This window comes from Macaca nemestrina, chromosome 12, assembly GCF_043159975.1.
Source record: "Macaca nemestrina isolate mMacNem1 chromosome 12, mMacNem.hap1, whole genome shotgun sequence".
NCBI lineage: Eukaryota > Metazoa > Chordata > Mammalia > Primates > Cercopithecidae > Macaca > Macaca nemestrina.
Window position 1 is genome coordinate 129,270,466 of NC_092136.1, and position 21,741 is coordinate 129,292,206.

Genomic DNA, 21,741 nt, shown 5'->3' on the forward strand with positions numbered 1-21,741 from the left:
CCCACATCCTGGTGGTCTATTTTACAGAGCGCTGATTGGTCTATTTTACAGAGTGCTGGTTGGTCCATTTTACAGAGTGCTGATTGGTCCATTTTTACAGAGTGCTGATTGGTGTGTTTACAAACCTCTTGCTAGACACAGAGCGCTCATTGGTGCATTTACAATCCTTTAGCTAGACAGAAAAGTTCTCCAGGTCCCACTGGATTAGCTAGACACAGAGCAGTGATTAGTGCATTTTTACAGAGTGCTGACTGGTGTGTTTACAAACCTTTAGCTAGACACAGAGTGCTGATTGGTGTGTTTACAATCCTTTAGCTAAACAGAAAAGTTCTCCAAGTCCCCATCCTACCCAGAAGCCCAGCCAGCTTCACCTCTCAGTAGCTTATACAAGAGGATGCTGCTGCGACAGCACAATACCACAAAGAAAGTCATGCCTCCTCAGCAGGAAGCCCCGTTCTCCAGGACAGGAACTTTGTCTCCTTCTTAATCGGCACCTAGAACTGTGCCCACCTGTCAGATCTGCTATCAGATGGGAACATGGCAGATTCGCTGAACGAATGAAAGAATGAATGAATGAATGAATGAAGTGACACTCAAAGTTAGCCACCAAACTTAAACTAGGAAAACTGGGTTGTGGACCCTGATGGACGGTTGGCGCCTTCTTCCTTTGCTGGACGGTGATCTGTGGCTGTTTCTCTGGGTGTGTTCGTAGTAGTTGCCTGGCTTGGTAACAAACACTCTTCAGAGCCACAGCCTCTGCTCGGGATCCTCGCTGCCTCCCAGGCCCTGCGATCTCTTTGCATCCCAGGAGGTCACGGTTGGTTGCAGTCCTCCTGGGTGACTCAGGAACCAGCCCCTCCTGAAGCACACAGCTTAGGGAGTTCCTGGGGCCAGAGACATCTCCAGGGGAAAGTCAAGGGCCTGGAGGAAGTGCGGACCTGACGACAGAGGCCCCGCACGCTGGCCGGGACCGGGAAGGGCGGTCAAGGGTGGAAAGCGGCTGGCTGCTGCCAGGCCTGGAGGAGTGGAGCGGGGCGGGGCGCAGCGGGGCGGGGCGGGCCTGGAGCTGCACCTGCTTCTGGGCGGACGCACTTGGCGTGCGGCGCGGGCTGCAGACGGCTGCGAGGCGCTGGGCACAGGTCAGACGTCCGTACCCGCAGGGGGCTGGAACCTGGAGGAGGGCTCGAAGGGAGAGAGGGCCCCGCCAAGGAGCGGGGCTGTGATGGAGAGGGGGTTCCGACTCGCAGGGGACCTGCGGGGAAGGGGACGCGGACAGGGAGGGGCTACGGACTGGGAGGGGTTCTGGGACAGGGTTGGAGGCTCCGCTAGGGGAGGACGGGAGGGGATGGAGGGCCCTGGTGTCGCGGAAGCCCACCTGGGGCCCCCTCCGGGCTTCAGAACTGGTGCGCACACTACTCCCACCGCCCCCAAGTGCCTCTGTCCGGCTGGCCGCGGCCCTGGAATGAATATTCCTCGGTCCCCCGCGAGTCAGGTCTGCCGCGTTGCCGGGTGAGGGGAAGGTGTGAAGCCCCCGACCTCCGTCTGCCCCGTGAGTCCGGGGACGCGCGCCCCTGGGGATGCCATCTGGCCCCTGGGCTGTGTCCAGTCACAGCTCACATAGCTCTGGGCACTGGTACCCCAACTGCCTTTCCTTGTTAGCTGCGATACACAAATACACGAGCCAGATCCTTTCCTGAGGCCAGGAAGCCTGGAATCTAATAACGCGGCGGTGGATAAAGTCCCTCGAGCCAGCGCTTAGCTTCCGCTAATGGAACCATGGATAGAAGCGGATGTCAGGTGCAGTGGGGGAGAAATTTGCGGGGGTGGCTCTGTCTAGGGCCAGAGAAACAACCTCTGAAACTTTGATCCAGTCCTAGAGGGAAGAGATGTGAGTTTCAGCCAGGGAAACCTAGCACTTTAAGAAATAGAAACCCTTTCAAAATTTGAGGGCAGGTAGCTCTCCTAAAAGTTGCAGAAATGGCCACTTCTTTCACGTTCTCTGCCGCTTTCTCCTCCCGCGCCTTTTTGTCTCCTAGGGTCGCATAGCCTTCCGAACAGACCTGCCTACAGCATTTTACCTGCAATTTTACACTCATTGTAATAGGAAGGATGGCTTATTTTTCATGAGAAACGTGTACTGTTTTTAACCGGATGTGTAATATCTTCAGTGTAACCTGGATGTTGTGCAGTGGGAAATTACGGAAAGAATCGGGACACATGGTTAGGTAGGGGCCCAGTAGCGTCACACTTAGCTCTTCGTGACTGTGAGCTTCTTGATTTAATAAGGATATTGGCTCCCTCTGTTCCTGGGGTTTCTGGGAAAAGATATAGAACTGATACGAAGGTTTTATTGCATATGGCCCACTGATTTTACAAGCGGAGGTGCCTGAGATAAGCAGAAGGTGAGGCATGACCTCTGGCTGTGCATTATTTGTTATGATATTACAGGAGCCAAGCATTCCATTTCCTTCTTTTTAGAGAGCTTTGATTTCCTCTCACATCTTCATGAAGATGGAAACAGTGTCCCAACTTACTTATCCTCAGGCCACACCTGTTCCCATTTATTCCATGAGTTCCTCCCACACCCTTCTGGTCGGTGTTGGTTGTGATGGCCGAGGCAAAGCTATTGAATCTCACATTTGGCACCAGTTATTCCTGTTTCTCATCTCCCCCTTACCTTCAGTTAAACATCAGCTGCCATACTTAACTGTTCAAAGTACAGATGTTACCTGTGTTGGGTGTAATCAAAAGATTATCTCTTTTCCTCAAATGTAAAATGGGTGAGGACAGTTTCACCACACATAGAGTCACTCCCCTAGTCAAAGTCCTTGCTATTACAAAACTTTTTATTGTAATAGAATTGAAGTCACTAGTGTGTCATCAACTAATGGCTATTATATATTATAGACACATTCCATATTTGTTTCTATAGACAGGTCATAAGACAAACACTAGATTATTCCCAGTATGAGACCACACTGAATATGAACAATTAGAGGCCACAGGTGAGTGCTGTCCTCCTCACACTTTCTTTGAACTCTTAAGCTTCTACCCTTTTAACCAGCCAGCCCTCTCCTCGAAACCTTCACTGAGGCTAGAAAGAAACACAAAGAGACTATTCGAATTTTAGCGAATTTTGTCTCTCTTTTCTATTCTCTTGTGTAAAAATTAAATGGCCACAAGCTACACCATTGGAGGAAAAAGGAAAGTCAAAAGGGGTATCAGCCTCCTGTATGTGATGCAGAGTTCAACTGAATATAGCAAGGTACACACCCGCGTTCTCCTTGCCAGGACTTAGATATCCTAAGCCATTATCTTGCTGGTTGTTGAAATCATAATGAGGCTTTACAGAGCACAAGGTGATGTTTGTAAACAGCACTGTTCAGGGAAGATAAGAATCCGCATTTCAAAAACAAGGAGATGGAAACAGAGATATTGTGTCTGTGGTCCAGGGTTCGTCAGTAATTCAATGGCAGAGCCAGAACTGAAACCAGCATTCCTTCCAGAATGCCACAGCTGCCTCTGGAGTGGTTTTCGTTGTTCTTGTTGAATTTTGTGATGGAAGATTGTGATTTGTTTTTCTTGAACACTTAATATGTTTTCTGACTTGAATTGTTAGAATCTAAACTTAGAAACTCTCTTGTTTGGTATATCTCATGCCCAGCTTTGTTCCATATAATTACAAAAATATCTTAGAGCTGGGTATAATCTTAAAGATTGTCAAGTCCAATCTTGTGGTTTTTCAAGAAGAAAATTGGATTTAAGAAAAATAAAGCAAGTACCTCATGCTGCTTCCCCAAATCTACTTCATTGAAGAATTGGAGCTACAAACAATGTTCAGATTATTGCTCCTTCTGTCATGTGGTCCCTTGAGAATTTGCCAAATGTATAAATCCAGTGACTGACTTCGATGTACTTTTTTGGTTTGAGGTCTGTGACAGCAAACATAACCTCCCTCAAATGCCTATGGACCTTCTAACTGTAGCCGTTATTATAGTGGCTAAAGACACAGAGCTTTACTTGTCTTATTCCTAGCACAGTGCCCTTAGCAGGCATACATAAAACGTGGTCAGATAAATATGTCAGATAAACATCTGAAAAAATGTGAGATGTCATTAGAAGTTCATTCAGCTACAAGAACAGAAAACCCTGCTACAGCAGCTTAAACAAGTAAGGAGTTTGTTTTTCTCAGAGAACGAGAAGTCTGGAGGTGAGAAGGCTGGGGCTGGGAAAGGGGTTCCGATGTGAACGTCATCTGAGACAGGTTCCTTCTGTCTTCCCGCACCACCCTCCTTAGCATGGTGCTTTCATCCCCACTTCCCCAAGTTGCAGCACAAAGACGGGCAGAGGCATGTGCCAGTAGAGTCTTGTCTTGTCTTGTCTTTTCTGTTTTCTTTTCTTTTCTTTCTCTCTCTCTCTCTCTCTGTCTCTGTCTCTTTCTTTCTTTCAAGACGGAGTCTCACTCAATGGCACGATCTCGGCTCACTAAAACCTCCGCTTCCCAGGTTCAAGTGATTCTTCTGCCTCAACCTCTGAGTAGCTGGGATTACAGACGTGTGCCACCATGCCCCGCTAAGTTTTGTATTTTTAGTAGAGATGGGGTTTCACCATGTTGATCAGGCTGGTCTTGAACTCTTGACCTCGTGATCTGCCCCCTCAGCCTGCCAAAGTGCTGGGATTACAGGTGTGAGCCACCGCACCTGGCCTGTCCTTCTTTATAATAAATAATAATAATAACAGCTTTTCTGGTAGCCCACCCCAAAAGACTTCTTACATGTCATTGGTTAGAACCATGTCACATACACACTGTTAACAGTAAGGGAAATTGAGAGAATCTAGTGTTTTAGATGGACACGTTGCCAATACATCAAAATAAGAATTTTGGGCCGGGCACAGTGGCTCACACCTGTAAATCCAGCACTTTGGGAGGTCAAGGCAGGTAGATCACCTGAGGTCAGGAGTTCAAGACCAGCCTGGCCAACCTGGTGAAACCCCATCTCTACTAAAAATACAAAAAATCAGCCGGGCGTGCTGGCAGGCGCCTATAGTCCCAGCTACTCAGGAGGCTGAGGCAGGAGAATCGCTTGAACCCAGGAGGCAGAGGTTGCAGTGAGCCGAGATCATGCCACTTGCACTCCAGCCTGGGCAACAAGAGCAAAACTCCGTCTCAAAAAATAATAATAATAACAAAATAGGAATTTTGTTAATAAGGCAGGGGAGAGAATGAACATTGGGTAGGCAGCCAGCAGTGTCTGCCATAGTGTGTTTGATGAGTCATAGATCCCGTCTCTAAATAGATTATTTGTTTTGGTTTTTTGTTTGTTTTACTACAGTTTGTTTTACAGTGGGTCTAGGGGAACTTTTTTAAATGGTAGAGTGCAAGGACCACTCTGAGAACTGCTAATTATGTAGGTCTGGGCTGGGTCTATACATCTCCATTACGGACTGGCACGTCAGGTCATCTGAGGGCAGGTGGTTGCGGGAATACATTTTGAGAAACACCGAATGTCGGGTAGTTTAGCAGAAGCGCCTTCATTTTATTTCTGTTAGCTTTTTGCCTCACTCCTCTTGAGGAGTATTACTTTATTTTTTAATTTTCTACTTTGGTCAACATAAATCAATGTAGAATCTTAGAAGTCATTCGTTGTAGAAGGTTTTTACTGAGTTTATACTGAATACATAACCCTAGAGGCAATTACTTCAATGCTTTGGGTTGTGTTTTTCTGATATTAACATATCCTAAATAGTATGCAAATACTGGCCATTTCTTCTTCTCTTTTCCAGTTCTGGATGACATCGATTGACATCCTGCCTGGAAGGATGAGGGTTTAGCTCCTTTACACCCCCACCCTCCCTCTCACCTTTACATCCCTTTCTTTTAAGTTCCCAATATGGTTATATCCTAAATTTCTGATATGTCAATGTTTGGCGTTTACATTATCATGACCATGTATATATTATTCCCAACTAAGGCATGTGATACACCATGATCTTTACATTTCCCTTCTTGACCAGTCTTTTCCCCCTCCCCCTGGAACGGGGTGTAGGAATTGCTCCGTTTTCTTTAGTTGTTTAGTTGTTTGAGAAGTCATCACCAAGGAGACATTTTCTGGAGCCAAGGAAACTCATGGGGGCCCTCTGAGTGCTGCTAATTGCATGGAGCTGTTGAGTGGGGAAGAAAAAGCAGGCCGCCATCAAGAAGCATTTGGGGTAAATTTTTTAAGCACATCTGAAAAGCAAGAGTCTAGAACCTCCACGGTCCCTGTCTGTCGTGATTTATTTTCTCATTCTAAATACATATGCACTTTTTTTTTTCTATCTAGGCCATCTCTTGTGGAATACATATGTACTTTCATACCCAATTATGTACAGTTTTTGTAATTTTACGCCTTTTTCTTGAAGAAGGCTCCCAAAAGTGTCTAAGATTCAGGCCCCATAAGATGCAGTTGCTTTTTGAGCTTGTGCCCATTGAAGATGTCACTTTTCTTCCTTCACACTTGATTGCTGGTTTGGCTGCGTATGGGACATTAATTAGAAATCATTTCCTGTCCCAATTTTGAAAACATCACTCTACTTTCTTATGGTGCTGTTGAGAAACTGATGCCATTCTAATTCCTGATCCCTTGTATTTCGTTTTAATATCTGGGCATTTGTAGGGTTTTCTTTATTGCTTATATTCTGATATTTCATGATGTTGTTCTTTAATGTTGGGGTGGGGTTTTTGGCGGAGGGGAAACAGGGAGGTATTGGTCACTGTCTTAGGTATTTTATAGGCCTTTTCAATCCAAAAATTACATTCTTCAGTTCTGAGTAGTTTTCTTCTGTTATATAATTTTCTCGTTCTTTCTTTCTGAAGCTTAAATTACTTAGACTGAATCTGAAAATGGGATCTCTTGGATCTGTCCTGTAATTTCACCTTTTTTATTTAAAAAAAAAAATCCCATGTTTTTTAGTTCTAATAAATCTTCCAACACTGCTATTAAATGTTTACATTCTACCATTGTATTTTTAATTCTCAGAAGCTTTTATTGGCAAGCGGTGTGGTCTTCTAAATGGTTTTTACAGTTCCTGTTCTCATTTCATGAATGCAGTATCTTCTATTATTTCTCTGAGAATATTCATTCAGTACTTTTTCTACATTTTAAAAGTTTTCTTCAGCTACCTACAATGTCTGTGTCTATTTTCAAAGTGACTTTTAATGTAGCTTTTGGCCTGCCTCTCACATTGGAAGCTTTATTCGCGTGTATGTGTTTAGGGATGGTGCGCGGCGTCTGTGAGCGTGGCTTGTAGTTTGGCGGGCTTCATTGTAGGGTGGTTAGACAGAGAAGGCCTTTTTGATGGCTTATCATTGTCTGTCTCTAGTGCTTTCTAGTACATATAATGGGTTTCTCTGTAGAAAGATCTCATTTCTAGGCATTTATTCCTGTTTGAGAAAAGTCAAATAAAAACTTAGATGTATTTATTATGTCATCTGCTTAATAGCAGAGGTTCTTGTTGTAAGGTGGATGCGTGGAAGTCTAGGATTCAAAATGGGAAATGTGTCCTTGACTCTGCCTCCACTTTGAAGTTCCTGATGTTCTCCATGTTTTCTTTTCTATTGAAACATAAAAATAAAAAACTCCGAGATATTAGGGAATGAAAACTCTTTGAATACATGTACAACTAATTACTTTTTGATAACTATTTGCAAAATATTCATTACCCACCTACAAGGAAACAGTCACTAATCCAGTATAAATTAGGGCCTCTGGAGATGCTCCCTGTCTTGCCAGTGTTTTTCTTTACAAGTTGTGTAGGTGGAGGGCTTAGCTAAGATGGAAAAGTATAATTGGCACAGTGTTTTTCTTTGATGGATTACATTGGGAAAACACTTTTCTAATACCTCTAGAATTTGGGACAGAATTTCTGCCCTTGAAGATGACCCTCCAAATCCATGTAGTTTTCGCCTTGTGCAGCCCAACAGTGATCATCAAAACTTGGAGCAGATTCATCTTTATTTATTTATTTTTTTTCTGGGAAAGGTTTAGATCAGGTGAAGGGAACAGATACTATGTATGATAGGAATAGTTCCTGCTTTAGCTTCCTAAGGCCTCTCTCTTGGAAAGCCTGCCCATTAGACCCTGGAGTTTTTGCTGTTAGCTTTTCCTTCTTAGAGGCCTTCAAAAAAGACTGCAAACTTCCTGACAGCAGGGGCCCAGGCTGGTCACCTCTGCAACTCCATCGCCCAGAACAGTGCCTTATGCGTAACAGGCACTTGATAAATGTTAGTTGACTTAAATTGACCCTATTATCTGTTTTAAACTAGCCCTTCCTACCTGTCCCCTTGCTACTTCCTCTGTTTCTCTTACATCTTTTTATGTCACCACCTCTTGGATGATGCTACCTCATTCTCAAATCTGATGGTATGGAATAGCTATAAGAAAACAAACTTAGAAGATCTCTAATTACTAGGACTCTAAGCAGAATTTCCAGGATTGAAAACTCCCCATATCACCTTATTAAATATCTAATTATTTCTCAGGTTATCACCAACCACCCTGCATTGAGTCCCTCCTGAGCCACAGTTCAGTTTGGATTATTTTTTCCTCATGTTCCATCCCTTGACTGTAGTGCCCTTCCCTTCCTTCCAGTGTCTTTGATCGGCCTCCACTTTGATCCAGAGCTTCTCTTTGATCTGTTCTAATGGTCATTTTTCTGCCTCCTCCCCTACATCGATCTACCATCTGGCATATTTTATACATTATACAAAGCACATTTTTGCACCGGTTTCAGAATACCTACCTGTCAATCAGACAGACATCTTTCAAACCTAACTCAGACCCACGATGAAAGTCTCTCTCTTCTGGCCATTACTGAGATAGCTCCTGCTTTGGTCTCACTGGGGCTGTTTATTTCTCTCTGGGAGGTTCTAGAACAGTAACTAAACTACAGTGCAAAACAGTGGTCTGTAGATTAGTGTTTCTCAATCATCAGCACTAACAATAGAATCTAAACTCCCAAGGACCTGGAGACTTGGTTGAGAACAGCCTGGCATAAGTGCAGTCTCTCTTTTTTTTTTTTTTTTTTTTTTTTTTTTTTTTTTTTTTTTTTTTGAGACGGAGTCTCGCTCTGTCACCCAGGCTGGAGTGCAGTGGCCGGATCTCAGCTCACTGCAAGCTCCGCCTCCCAGGTTCACGCCATTCTCCTGCCTCAGCCTCCCGAGTAGCTGGGACTACAGGCGCCTGCCACCTCGCCCGGCTAAGTTTTTGTATTTTTAGTAGAGACGGGGTTTCACTGTGTTACCCAGGATGGTCTCGATCTCCTGACCTCGTGATCCGCCCGTCTCGGCCTCCCAAAGTGCTGGGATTACAGGCTTGAGCCACCGCGCCCGGCCAAGTGCAGTCTCTCTTAATACTAAAAAATGTATGCTACCCCAAAATATGTCTGTATCTGTTTGAAAATGAAAATCATTTTTCCAGAATCTTTAGATGAAATTGATACTCAAGTATTATGTTCATCTTGTGATTTCAGATATCATCTGGGGGGAGAGGATTCACATATATGCCAGTCTGTGAGACACAGCAGTAGAAACCAAAGGACTTACCTAGCGCTAAGAATTGTATGAAAATAGTGATGGTACCAACAACTTTACCAATGGCTAGATTTAGGAGACAGTGTTCTCTTGATTCAACATGAAGGCTAAGCTGCATCAGTTCAGTTCAAGAACTATTATTATATAATATCAAGCTTGTGCTAGTTTATGATGGAGATAATAAGGTCTCTGCTCTTGAAGATTCTGTAGACTAATGGGCAAAACATATGTCACTATATAATTTTAATATAACATGATAAGTGATAAAAATCATGGTATGTATAAGGTCCTTTGAAAACACAGAGGTGGGGCACTTAGCCCAGCCTGGAGATTCGCAGAGGCTTCCTGGAGGAGGTAAGGCCTAAATACAGACACCAAGTAAGAGGAATGAAAAGGATGTGCAATGTAGAGAGACAACTTGAGCACAGGGGACACTGTCAGGTTCACGGCAGGGAGAATTGGAAGGTGATGCTGGAGAGGAGCCACATCCAGGTATACCTAATGCAAGGGGACGCAGACCCCTCCACAGGCTGCTGGTTAGCCAATGGAACATTATCCATTCTCTAGTAGTGTAGTCACATGTACACGGAAGGTGGATGACTGGCTGCGGGGTGGAAGGATTCATGGACAGCAGGACTAGAGGCCTCGCAGTCATTTAGGAAAAAGACAATGAGAGCCCAAATGAGATCGTTGCTGCAGGCACAGAAGGGAAAGAGAAAATACCAAGATACTTGGGGAAGTGAATTTAGCAGAATTTTGGTGGCAACGGTGAGGGGAGAAGAGAGTCCGGAATGACTGCCAGGATTCTGGCTTTCTGGGTGACTGGACCTTAAGCCATTGCCCAAGTTTGGGATATGAGAAGAGAAGCCGATTCGGTGGGGAAAGAAGATGGTGAATTCAGTGTTGGACATACTGATTTGAGGTGTCTAAGAAACATCTATATGTTTATGTGCATGTCTGTCTATTCAGCAGGTTGTTGGATCTGGGAGTCTGAGACTTAGAGACAAGGTCAGAGCTGGAGATGAAGTTGTGGGAGTCACCAGTGTGCAAGTGGTGATTAATCCATGGGTGTGTGTGAGAGTTCTTGCAAGGGGAAGAGGAAATGGAAGTAAGGGCTTATGCAAGGAGGACTGTTGAGTAAAGTGGAAGATCCCAGCCTCTGCCTATTCACTAATGTCAGTGCTGAAGCAGCTCACTAGCAGTGGACGCTGAGGGAAGGAAGAAAGGAGACTGTCTGTAAACTTGAGCACTTTTTCTAAGAGGTGGAGAAGGCGGAGAGCTCAAGCCTTGAAGAAATGTTCCTTAGTGGCCTGGCATCTCGGAAATGTGACTCCATGACTTTGGAGAGATCTTTCCATCATTATTTTCCTTTAGCACCCAGAAAGAAAATTATGAGCTAAGTGTATTCTTTCACATGGCTGAGTTAAGAATAGTGTTAATTACTGAAATATATGTAAGGGGTTTTTTTGTTTTGTTTTTTTGGTTGTTTCAAAACTAAGCCCACCTTTGAAGTCCAGAGATGTCCTTTCACTCTAATGTATGCTGAGGTGACAACTGGTAACTGCTTCTTTGTAGGTAATATCCATAGCCTTAGTTTCATCCTCTCTTCTCCATGACTAAAACTTGCTCCAACTTCTACATTTCGTTTTTGTGATATAATAATAAGGAGCAAAGATGTGAAGGGATTTCAGAATTCCGAAGAGCCATGGAGAGTCCCTCTTCCAAACTCCCTATTTAACAAATAAAGAAATTAGGACCCTCAGAGGCTTTGTGTCTCTCGTTCAAGGTCACAGAGTGAATTCCTAGCAGCATTCAGGCTAGGACCCAGGTATTCTGACTCAGTGGCCAGTGTTCTTGTTAGATAGTGAGAAAATAGAATTTAGTCCAATTTGTTTTTCAATCTTGAATTCAGGATCCAGCAAAACTGCCTAATTTTCATGACAGTTTGAAGAAAGGCCCAGATCAAATGTCACCTCCTCTGTGAGGCCCGCCCGGTTTCTCAGGTGAGAGTTACCCACTTTGTGTGCTGCTATATGCTAGGACTGCTACCAGTACGTCCCAGGACAATTAGTCTTTCACAAGTATTGTCATGTAGCTCTTAACGACAGGGACATGTTCTGAGAAATGTGTCGTTAGGCGATTTTGTTGTGCGGACATCCTAGAGTGTACTTACACAAACCCAGATGGCACAGCCTACTACACATCTAGGCTATGCGGTGTATAATGTCAGTACTGAGCATACGCCCTGTTAGCAGATGCTGAAGGGAGCCTGTAGGCGTGAGCACTTTTTCCAAGAATTGACTTCAAACCTGTACAGCACGTTACTGTACCACACACTGTAGGCAGTTACAGCACAGTGGTAAGTATGTGTGTATCTAAACATGGAAAACATGCATTCAAAATACGGTATTATGGCCAGGCTCAGTGGCTCACACCTGTAATCCCAGCAGTTTGGGAGGTGGAGGCAGGCAGATCACCTGAGGTTGGGAAGTTCGAGACCATCCTGACCAACATGGAGAAATCCCGCCTCTACTAAAAATACAAAGTTAGCCAGGCGTGATGGTGCAAGCCTGTAATCCCAGCTACTCGGGAGGCTGAGACAGGAGAATAGCTTGAACCCAGGAGGCGGAGGTTGCCATGAGCCAAGATCGTGCCATTGCACTCTAGCCTGGGCAACAAGAGCGAAACTCCACCTCAAAAATAAAATAAAATAAAAATAATTAGCTGAGCGTGGTGGTGCTGCTCCCAGCTATTCAGGAAGCTGAGGTAGGAGGATCACTTGAACCCTGGGGCGGAGGCTGCAGTGAGTTGAGATCGTGACACTGCACCCCAACCTGGGCTACAGAGTGAGACCTTGTCTCAAAAAAAAAAAAAAAAAAAAGGTATTATAATCTTATGGGGCCACCATCATACATGCTATCTGTCATTGACCAAAATGTCATTATGCGGCACCTGACCGTATACAGCTGTCTACTAGCTTATAAACTCCTTGCAGATAAAACTACTCATTTTATCATTAGCCATTATATTATTTCCTTAGCACCCAGAAGAAGCCTATATTTAATTGGCTCATATGGAAAATTTTAGAAAGAGAGAGACAGCAGGGCTGAGACTATCTTCTGCTCAGGAACCAAAACGAGCTGGGAGATAACAGAGTTCTTTTTCGTAGTAATTGTATTCCATATCGTGGTGAAATCGTGCCAGAACAAGCTTCAGACTCTTTCTGGTCTTACTCCTTCTGACCGTGCTGTTCCAAAGAACGTCCCATACAGCATATAACAATGATGGCAGTAGCTGTCAAATTCTAAAGAGGGGGATAGACTGTGGACTTCCTCAGACCCCTGAGGCCACTGCAGAGCAGGGACGTGACTTAACTGAAGTTCAGGACTACAGCCACAGTCACGTCCACCTGTGAGCAATGGAGGACTTTCAACACGGAACCCTCTGCTTCCCCTGCATTCTGTTACTAAGCAGCTCATAGAATGCTAAGAGGTATTAACCTTGTTATTTGCAGAGTTACAAAAAGCTGAGTCAGGTAGGTTTGGCTGTATTCCAAAGCAAACCCAGACCAGAAGCCACCTGAGAGTTCCTGCCGGCAAAGACAGATTCAGAATGTATAAAAACGATGAAAATAATATTCTATGATCACCCTATAACCTACTTCCTTACTGACCAAACACACGTCTCATTCCCATTAAAAAGTTATGCTCAGCCACTACCCTCTCTAGGATTATGTGATGTTAGACAGTACTTTTGCCATTTAGGGTCAGCTACTCAAAAGCAAAGAACAGCAACTTTAGGTCAAAAGTACATTCTCCTAGGAGAGAAGCCCAAGTCCCTCCCCCATTATTGCGGGATAGTGTACAAGCACCAGACTAGAGAGGAAGCTAGCACTTATTAAACATGTATTCTAGTCAGCTGCTAGACATTTTCTGGTAAGCCTCACAGGATCCCTCCAAGGTGGTATTAATGTCCCTGTTTTAGAAGGAGGAGTACTGAGACTCAGAGACATTAGGGAACTTGTCCAAGGTCTTACCAGTAAAAGTGGCAAAACCAGGATTGAACTTAGGTCTGACACTACATAGTTCATATTCTATTATGTGACTATATTCCTCCTTAAAGGAAAATTTAGGAATTCAGTTTCCTTTAGGAAGATGTAAGAAATAGAATGTACTGAAACTAAGATAACAGGTGACTTAAGTCTTTTCTAACTCAGCCTCCCTCAGGCCCATGTGTGAGTCAGTTTCTATCCTTTCCCTGAGACTCTTGGGAACATAGGACCATAATGTCTGCTTGATTTTACTTTTAAGTATATTCTTTTGGTCAGTCCCAATCTAACAAAATTTTAAGATTTAATGCATTCTATCCATGCAAGATAATTACATGTGGTTTTGCTTGTTAAAGAAGGTGGAAATGATACAGGGTAAAGAGAGTAAGTGACATTATCTAGTTCACTCCCACCATATAGACGATTGGCTGCAACTGCCTCTCAGCCCCTGCATGTGTTATTTGCTCTGACTAGAACTCCACCCACACTACCTGACTAATGCCTGTGTGTTTTTCCAGGAAGCTTTCATGACACTACCCTCTATAATCTTTCTCCTATCTCCTCCAGGCTGAATAGCAATCCTCCCTTTGTTTTCATTGTTATGACTGTTCTCTGTATACTCTAGTAAAGTATTTTTATATTAATCATAATAGTTCAATTAATCAGTTTTCTGATTCACAGTTTGAGCTGGTTATAGGCAAGGTCCTTCTGTAAAGAGTTGATGAAATTTACTTTTAAGAGTAGAAGGATAGACAAAATGCCAAGACAATTCAATAGGGGAAAAGAATAGTCTTACTAACAAATGGCTGGGACACTTGGATATTCACATGTGAAAGAATAAAGTTGGATCCCTACCTCACACCATATACAAAAATTAAGTCAAAATAGATCAGAAGTCAGGTGCAGTGATTCACACCTGTAATCCCAGCACTTTGGGAGGCCAAGGCTGGATCATCTGAGGTCAGCAGTTCTAGACCAGCCTGACCAACATGGTGAAACCCTGTCTCTATTAAGAATACAAAATTAGCCAGGTGTGGTGGCATATGACTGTAATCCCAGCTACTCAGGAGGCTGAGGCAGGAGAATCACTTGAACCTGGGAGGCGAAGGTTGCAGTGAACTGAAATCGCGCCATTGCACTCCAGCCTGGGAGACAAGAGCAAAATTCAGTCTCAAAAAATAAATAAATAGATCAGACACATAAATACAGAGCTACAACTATACAATTCTTAGAAGAAAACGTAGAAGTGAGTTTTCTGACCTTTGGTTAAGTAGTGGTTTCTTGGATATGACATCAAAAGCACAAACAAAAGAAAAAAAAAGATAAATTGGACTTCATCAAAATTACAAGCTTCTATGCTTCAAGGACAGCATCAAGAAAAGACAACTCACAAAATGGGAGAAAATATTTGCAAATAATATATCTGATAAGAAACCTGTATCTAGAATAAAGAACTATTACAACTCAACAATAGACAAATAATCCAATTAAAATGCGCAATGTATTTGAGTAGGCATTTCTCCATAGATTTACAAATGCCCAATAAGCACATGAAAAGATGCTCAACATCACTAATCATTAAGGAAACAAAACAACAAAATACCACTTCATACCCACTAGAATGGCTAAATGAAAAAAGACATAACAAGTGTTGGCAAAGATGTGAAGAAATTGCTGGTGAGATTGTGCAAGGGTCTAGTCACTTTTGAAATGTCTGACAGTTTCTCAAAATGTTAAACATAGAGTTACCATCTGACCAAGTATTCCACTCCTAGGTATACAGTCATCACCCTTTATCTGCAGGGGATATGTTCCAAGACCCCCAGTGGATGCTAAAACCATGGATAGTTAGTTCCAAACTTTTTATACACTATTTTGTTTTCCTAGATGTATATACTTATGATAAAGCTTATATAAATTAGGTATAGTAAGAGATTAACAATAATAGTAGGACTATATTAGAACTATATGTGTACTAGAACAATTACAATATACTGCTTACAATTTCATGGATGAAGATTTATTTTTACTGTAGATCTTAGCAACCTCAGCATACTATTTTTTTCTTTCCTTATTAAGAACTTTCATGTTTCCACTTAAACAAAACACTTGACAACTTCTCTTTGGCATATTCGAACTGCCAGCATCACTCCTTTTTCATTTTGGAGCCATTAGGTAAAATAAGGTTACGTGAACACAAGCATTACGATATCATGACAGTCAACCTGATAATCCAGACAGCTTACTAAGTGACTAATGGGCAGACTGTGTGTACAGTGTGGTTATGCTGGAGAAAGCGACGATTCATATCCAGGGTGGGAAGGCATGAAATTTCCTTATGCTACTCAGAATGGTCTGCAATTTAAAATTTCTAAATTATTTGTTTCTTGAAGTTTCGATTTAATGGTTTTGGACCATAATTGACTGCAGGTAACCGAGACTGCAGAAAGCAGATCCATGGATAAGGGGAGACTAGTGCATATCCAAGAGAAATGAAAACATCTATACACACAGAAACATGCGATTGTTCACAGCATCATTATTCATAACAATTCAAACATCCATCTACTAACAAGTGAATAAATAAAATGTGACACATCCATACAATGGAATATTATTTGGCCATAAAAAGGAATGAAGTGGCCAGGCGTGGTGGCTCATGCCTGTAATCCCAGCACTTTGGGAGGCTGAGGCTGGCAGATCATGAGGTCACCAGTTCGAGATCAGCCTGGCTGATATGGTGAAACCCCATCTCTACTAAAAATACAAAAATTAGCAAGGCATAGTGGTGGGCACCTGTAATCCCAGCTACTCCAGAGGCTGAGGTAGGAGAATCGTTTGAACCCAGGAGGTGGAGGTTGCAGTGAGCCAAGACCATGCCATTGCACTCCAGCCTGGGCGACAGAGCGAGATTCCGTCTCAAAAAAAAGAAAAAGAAAAAAAGGAGCCAGGCGCGGTGGCTCACACCTAGCACTTTGGGAGGCCGAGGCGGGCAGATCATGAGGTCAGGAGATCAAGACCATCCTGGCTAACACTGAAACCCCATCTCTACTAAAAATACAAAAAATTAGCCAGGCGTGGTGGCAGGCACCTGTAGTCCCAGCTACTCGGGAGGCTGAGGCAGGAGAATGGCCTGAACCTGGGAGGCGGAGCTTGCAGTGAGCAGAGATCACGCCACTGCACTCCAGCCCAGCCTGGGCAACAGAGCAAGACTCTGTCTCAAATAAATAAATAAACAAATGAAGTGCTGATACATGCTATATCATGGATGAATCTTGAAAACATTATGCTGAGGGAAAGAGGCTGCATCTTGTATGATTTAATTTATATAAACTGTCTAAATTAGGCAAATCCACAGAGACGGAGAGCATATTAGTGACTGCCAGGGGCTTGGGGACTGGCGGGAAATGGGAATGACTACCAATGTGTATGGGAATTCTTTGGGGGTTGGTAAAAGCATTTTAAAATTGAATAGTTGTAATTTTATCTAAAACTAGATAGCAATAGTGGTTGCATAACTGTTAGTAAACCAAAAAATATGAAATTGAACACCTTAAAAGGGTGAATTTTATGGTATGTAAATTACATGTCAATAAGAGTGGGGTTTTTTTTAAGAGTAATGGCAAGAAAGTACAGAGAACCATCTTAGGGTGACTTTCAGAGCCATCAGGAAAAACTGTCACAGAAATAAAAAGTTAAAAAACTTAGTAAGGTTGTTGAAATCTTTGTAGCTTCTTTGTTATACACCTGAGAGTTATTTTTCATAGTGATTTAGTAATTAAATCTATAAAAGGAAATATAAGTATTAATTGGCCGGGTGTGGTGGCTCACACCCATAATCCCAGCACTTTGGGAGGCTGGGGCAGGTGGATCACCTGAGGTCAGGAGTTCCAGATCAACCTGGCCAACATGGTGAAACCCCATCTCTACTAAACATACAAAAATGACCCGGGTGTGGTGGCGCACCTTTAGTCCCAGCTTCTTGGGAGGCTGAGGCAGAAGAGTTGCTTGAACCCAAGAAGTGGAGACTGTGGTGAGTTGAGGTTGCGCCACTGCACCCCAGCCTGGGAGACAGAGGGAGACTCTGTCTCAAAAATTAACAGAAAAATAAAAAATAAAAGGAAATGTAAGTGTGAATTGATGAATGGATAAATAACATATGGTGTTATGGGCAGAATTGTGGCCCCCCCAACCTCCAAGTGTATGTTGAAGTCCTCACATCCAGTGCCTCAGAATATGCCTGTGTTTGGAGCCGGGGTCTTTAAAGAAGTAATCAAGCTAAAATGAGGTCATTAGGACAGTAATCCAATATGACTGGTATCCTTATAAGAGGAACTTTAGGGCTGGGGTGCGATGACCAACACCCATAATCCCAGCACTTTGGGAGGCTGAGGCAGGTGGATCACCTGAGGTCAGGAGTTCCAGACCAGCCTGGCCAACATGGTGAAACCCCGTCTCTACTAAAAATACAAACAATTAGCTGGGCATGGTGGCAAACACCTGTAATCCCAGCTACTCAGGAGGCTGAGGTGGGAAAATCACTGGAACCCAGGAGGTGGAGGTTGCAGTAAGCCGAGATTGTGCCACTGCACTCCAGCCTGGGCAACAAGAGCGAACCTCTCTGGAAAAAAAAAAAAAAAAGGACCTTTAGACACAGACACCTGAAAGACCATCTGAAGACACAGGGCGAAGGTGGTCATCTACAAGCCCAGGAGAGAGGCCTCAGAAGAAACCCATTCTGCCAATGCATTGGTCTCAGACTTCTAGCTTCCAGAACTGTTAGAAGACAAATGGCTGTTAAGTCCCCTAGTCCTTTTTTTTTAAGAAAAGGAGGAACCAAAACTTGACTTTGTTACAGCAGACCTGGCAACGAGTACAGATTTTGATACCAAGAAATAGGGTGCTGGTGAGCAGACGTGGCTTTGGAACTAAACAGTGAGTAAGGGCTGGAAGAGTCTGGAGGTGCATGTTAGAAAAAGCCTAAATTGCCTTAAAGAGATTGTTGATAGAAATGTGGACATTAGCCGGGCACGGTGGTTCATGCCTGTAATCCCAGCACTTTGGGAGGCTGAGGCGGGCAGATCACTTGAGGTCAGGAGTTCGAGACCAGCCTGGCCAACATGGTGAAACCCCGTCTCTACTAAAAATAAAAAAATTAGCCGGGCATGGTGGCAGGCACCCGTAATCCCAGGGGAGGCTGAGGCAGGAGAACTGCTTGAACCTGGGAGGCAGAGGTTGCAGTGAGCTGGGATTGCGCTACCGCACTCCAGCCTGGGCAACAGAGCAAGACTCAGTCTCAAAAGAAAAAAAAAAAAAAAAACAGAAATGTGGACATTGAAGGTGATTCCAGTGAGGACTGAGAAAGAAAAGAAGGAGCTGTAGAGAAAGCATCTATCAGCCAGGCACCGTGGCTCACGCCTGTAATCCCAGCACATTGGGAGGCCGAGACAGGTGGATCACCTGAGGTCAGGAGTTCAAGACCAGCCTGGCCAACATGGTGAAACCCCATCTCTACTAAAATACAGATGTGGTGGCGCGCATCTGTAGTCCTGGCTGCTCGGGGAACTGAGGCAGGATAATTGCTTGAGCCCGGAAGGCAGAGGTTGCAGTGAGCCAAGATCATGCCTCTGCACTCCAGCCTGGGTGACGGAAAGAGACTCCATCTCCACAAAAAAAAAGACAGAAAGAAAGACAGAAAGAAAGACAAAGGAAGGAAGGAAGGAGGGAGGGAGGGAGGGAGGGAGGGAAGGAAGGAGGGAGGGAAGGAGGGAGGGAGGGAGGGAGGGAGGGAAGGAGGGAAGGAAGGAAGGAAGGAAGGAAGGAAGGAAGGAAGGAAGGAAGGAAGGAAGGAAGGAAGGAAGGAAGGAAGGAAGGAAGGAAGGAAGGGAGGGAGAGAAAGCATCTATCATCTTAGAGAATACATATATCATCAGTAACAGCATGTTGGTTAAAATATGAATGTTAAAGGTACTTCTGGTGGGATCTTGGACAGACATGAGGAACATGGTATTAGAAACTAGAAGAAAGATGGACCTTGTTAAAAAGTGGCAAAGAAATTTGTTGAATTGGATTCTCATGTTTCATGGAAAGCAGAACTTATAAATGATGAACTTGGATAGTTGGCTGAGGAGATTCCTAAGCAAAGTACTGAAGGTGGCCTGGTTTCTTCTTGCTGCTCATAGTAAAATATTAGAGATAAACTAAAAAAGGAATTTTTAAGAAAAAAAGGAACCAAAACTTGAAGATTTGGAAAATTCTTAGTCTATCCATTCTACAAAAAATGAGAACGCCCTTTCTGGAGAAAAGTCCAAGGGTGTGGCTGAACCCCCCTCTGAAAAGATGGCCAATGTGATACATGGATACAGTCAACCAACTCAGCAAGTTGGGAACAGAGATGTGGTTTGCCCATGAACATCTGTGGAGGGCCCTCTTGTCAAGTGGCCTTGCCCCCTGTGGATTGCATAGGCGGCCAGCAAGGTTTTTGAGAATTTATACCAGCAGACATTGCCAGTTTGGACCAAATGAGACAGAAATAGGAAGAAATGAAGGAAGATTGTCAGACTTTTGGAATTCTGTAGGACCAGCCAGTACAGCGATATGACTGTGATCATGAGTTACCCTTAAAGGAAAGGGAAGAATGACCCTGAAGGCAGTTCAAAGATCTGCCAGGCTGCTACTGCCACCTTGGGCCCAGGGCACACAGATTCAGGGTCAGGACTGGTGTCATTTCCTTGGTTTCAGCAGGCCAGGATGCCCCAGCCAAGGACCAACGGGTGGGGCCACCATTTAAGGTAGAGGAATCAGGGTGATGGCCCTGGAAGGCAGGGCCACCCTGTGGACCCAGACAACAGAACATTGAGCCAAAGAGGATTATTCTCAAGACTTGGAATTGGGCTGGGCGCGGCAGCTCACGCCTGTAATCCCAGCACTTTGGGAGGCTGAGGCAGGTGAACCACCTGAGATCAGGAGTTGGAGACCAGCCTGGGCAACATGGTGAAATCCTGTCTCTACTAAAAATACAAAAATTAGCCGTGCATGGTGGCACATGCCTATAATTCCAGCTACTTGGGAGGCTGAGGCAGGAGAATCACTTGAACCCAGGAGGCAGAGGTTGGAGTGAGCCAAGATGGCACCATTGCACTCCAGCCTGGGCGATGAGGGTGAAACTCCATCTCAAAAAAAAAAAAAAAAATTGAATGGAATTTGCCCTACCAGGTTCCAGGACAGGAGATCCATGACCACTTTCTTCTTTCCAATGTCTCCCTTTTAAACTAGAAATGTCTATGCTCTGCCTGTCCTGTTTGGGAAGCATATACTTTCTTGTCTGGTCGTAAAGGTTCACAGCTGGAGACGAATTTTGCCTCATGATAAACCATCCCTCAAATCGCACCCACACCTGGTTTAGATGAAACTTACATGAGATTTTGGACTTACAGTTGATGCTGGTCTTGGTTCAGACTTTTGGCACTGTTGGGATGAGGGGGAGTGTATTTTGCATATGAGAAGGACATGGATTTTCAGGGAGCAGAGGGCAGGGTGCTATGGACTGAACTGTGCTCTCTCCAAATTCAAATGTTGAAGTCTTATCTCCCAGTACCTCAGGATGTGACTCTTTCAAGATAAGATCTTTAAAGAAGTAATTAAATTAAAATGAGATCATTAGGGTGGGGCCCAAATGCAATATGAGTAACGTCCTTATAAGAACACAGACACACAAAAGAGGATGACCATGTAAGGACACTGACAGAAGATGGCCATCTCCAAGCCAAGGAGATAAGCCTCCAGAACTGAGATTTAAATGGTTGTTTAATCTGCCCAGTCTGTGGTACTGTGTTACCAGCCCTGGCAACCAGTATATGTGGTCTACCCACACAATGAAATACCATTCAGCCATCAAAAGGAGTCAGCGGTGATCCATGCTGCAACATGGAAGAACCTGGGAAACATCGTGCCAACAGAAAAGGCCAGTCACAAAAGGCCACATATTATATAATTCAATTTGTGAATTGAAAGGCAAACCTGTAGAAATATAAAATTGACTGGTGACTGCCTGCTGGACACCCTGCAATGCACAGGACAGCCCCACAACCAAGACCCCTGTGGCCCCGAGTATCAGCAATGC

At 44.0% G+C, this 21,741-nt stretch overlaps 1 protein-coding gene across 1 annotated transcript in view; it reads left to right on the plus strand.

The window, feature by feature from the left end:
• The first annotated feature begins 1,077 nt into the window (after positions 1-1,077).
• Positions 1,078-21,741, plus strand: part of LOC105476201 (transmembrane protein 45B) — a 44,480-nt gene continuing 23,816 nt past the window's right edge. The window contains exon 1 of the mRNA XM_011731899.3: positions 1,078-1,139. The gene's annotated coding sequence lies outside the window, so the exon portion shown is untranslated. The remainder of the gene's footprint in view (positions 1,140-21,741) is intronic.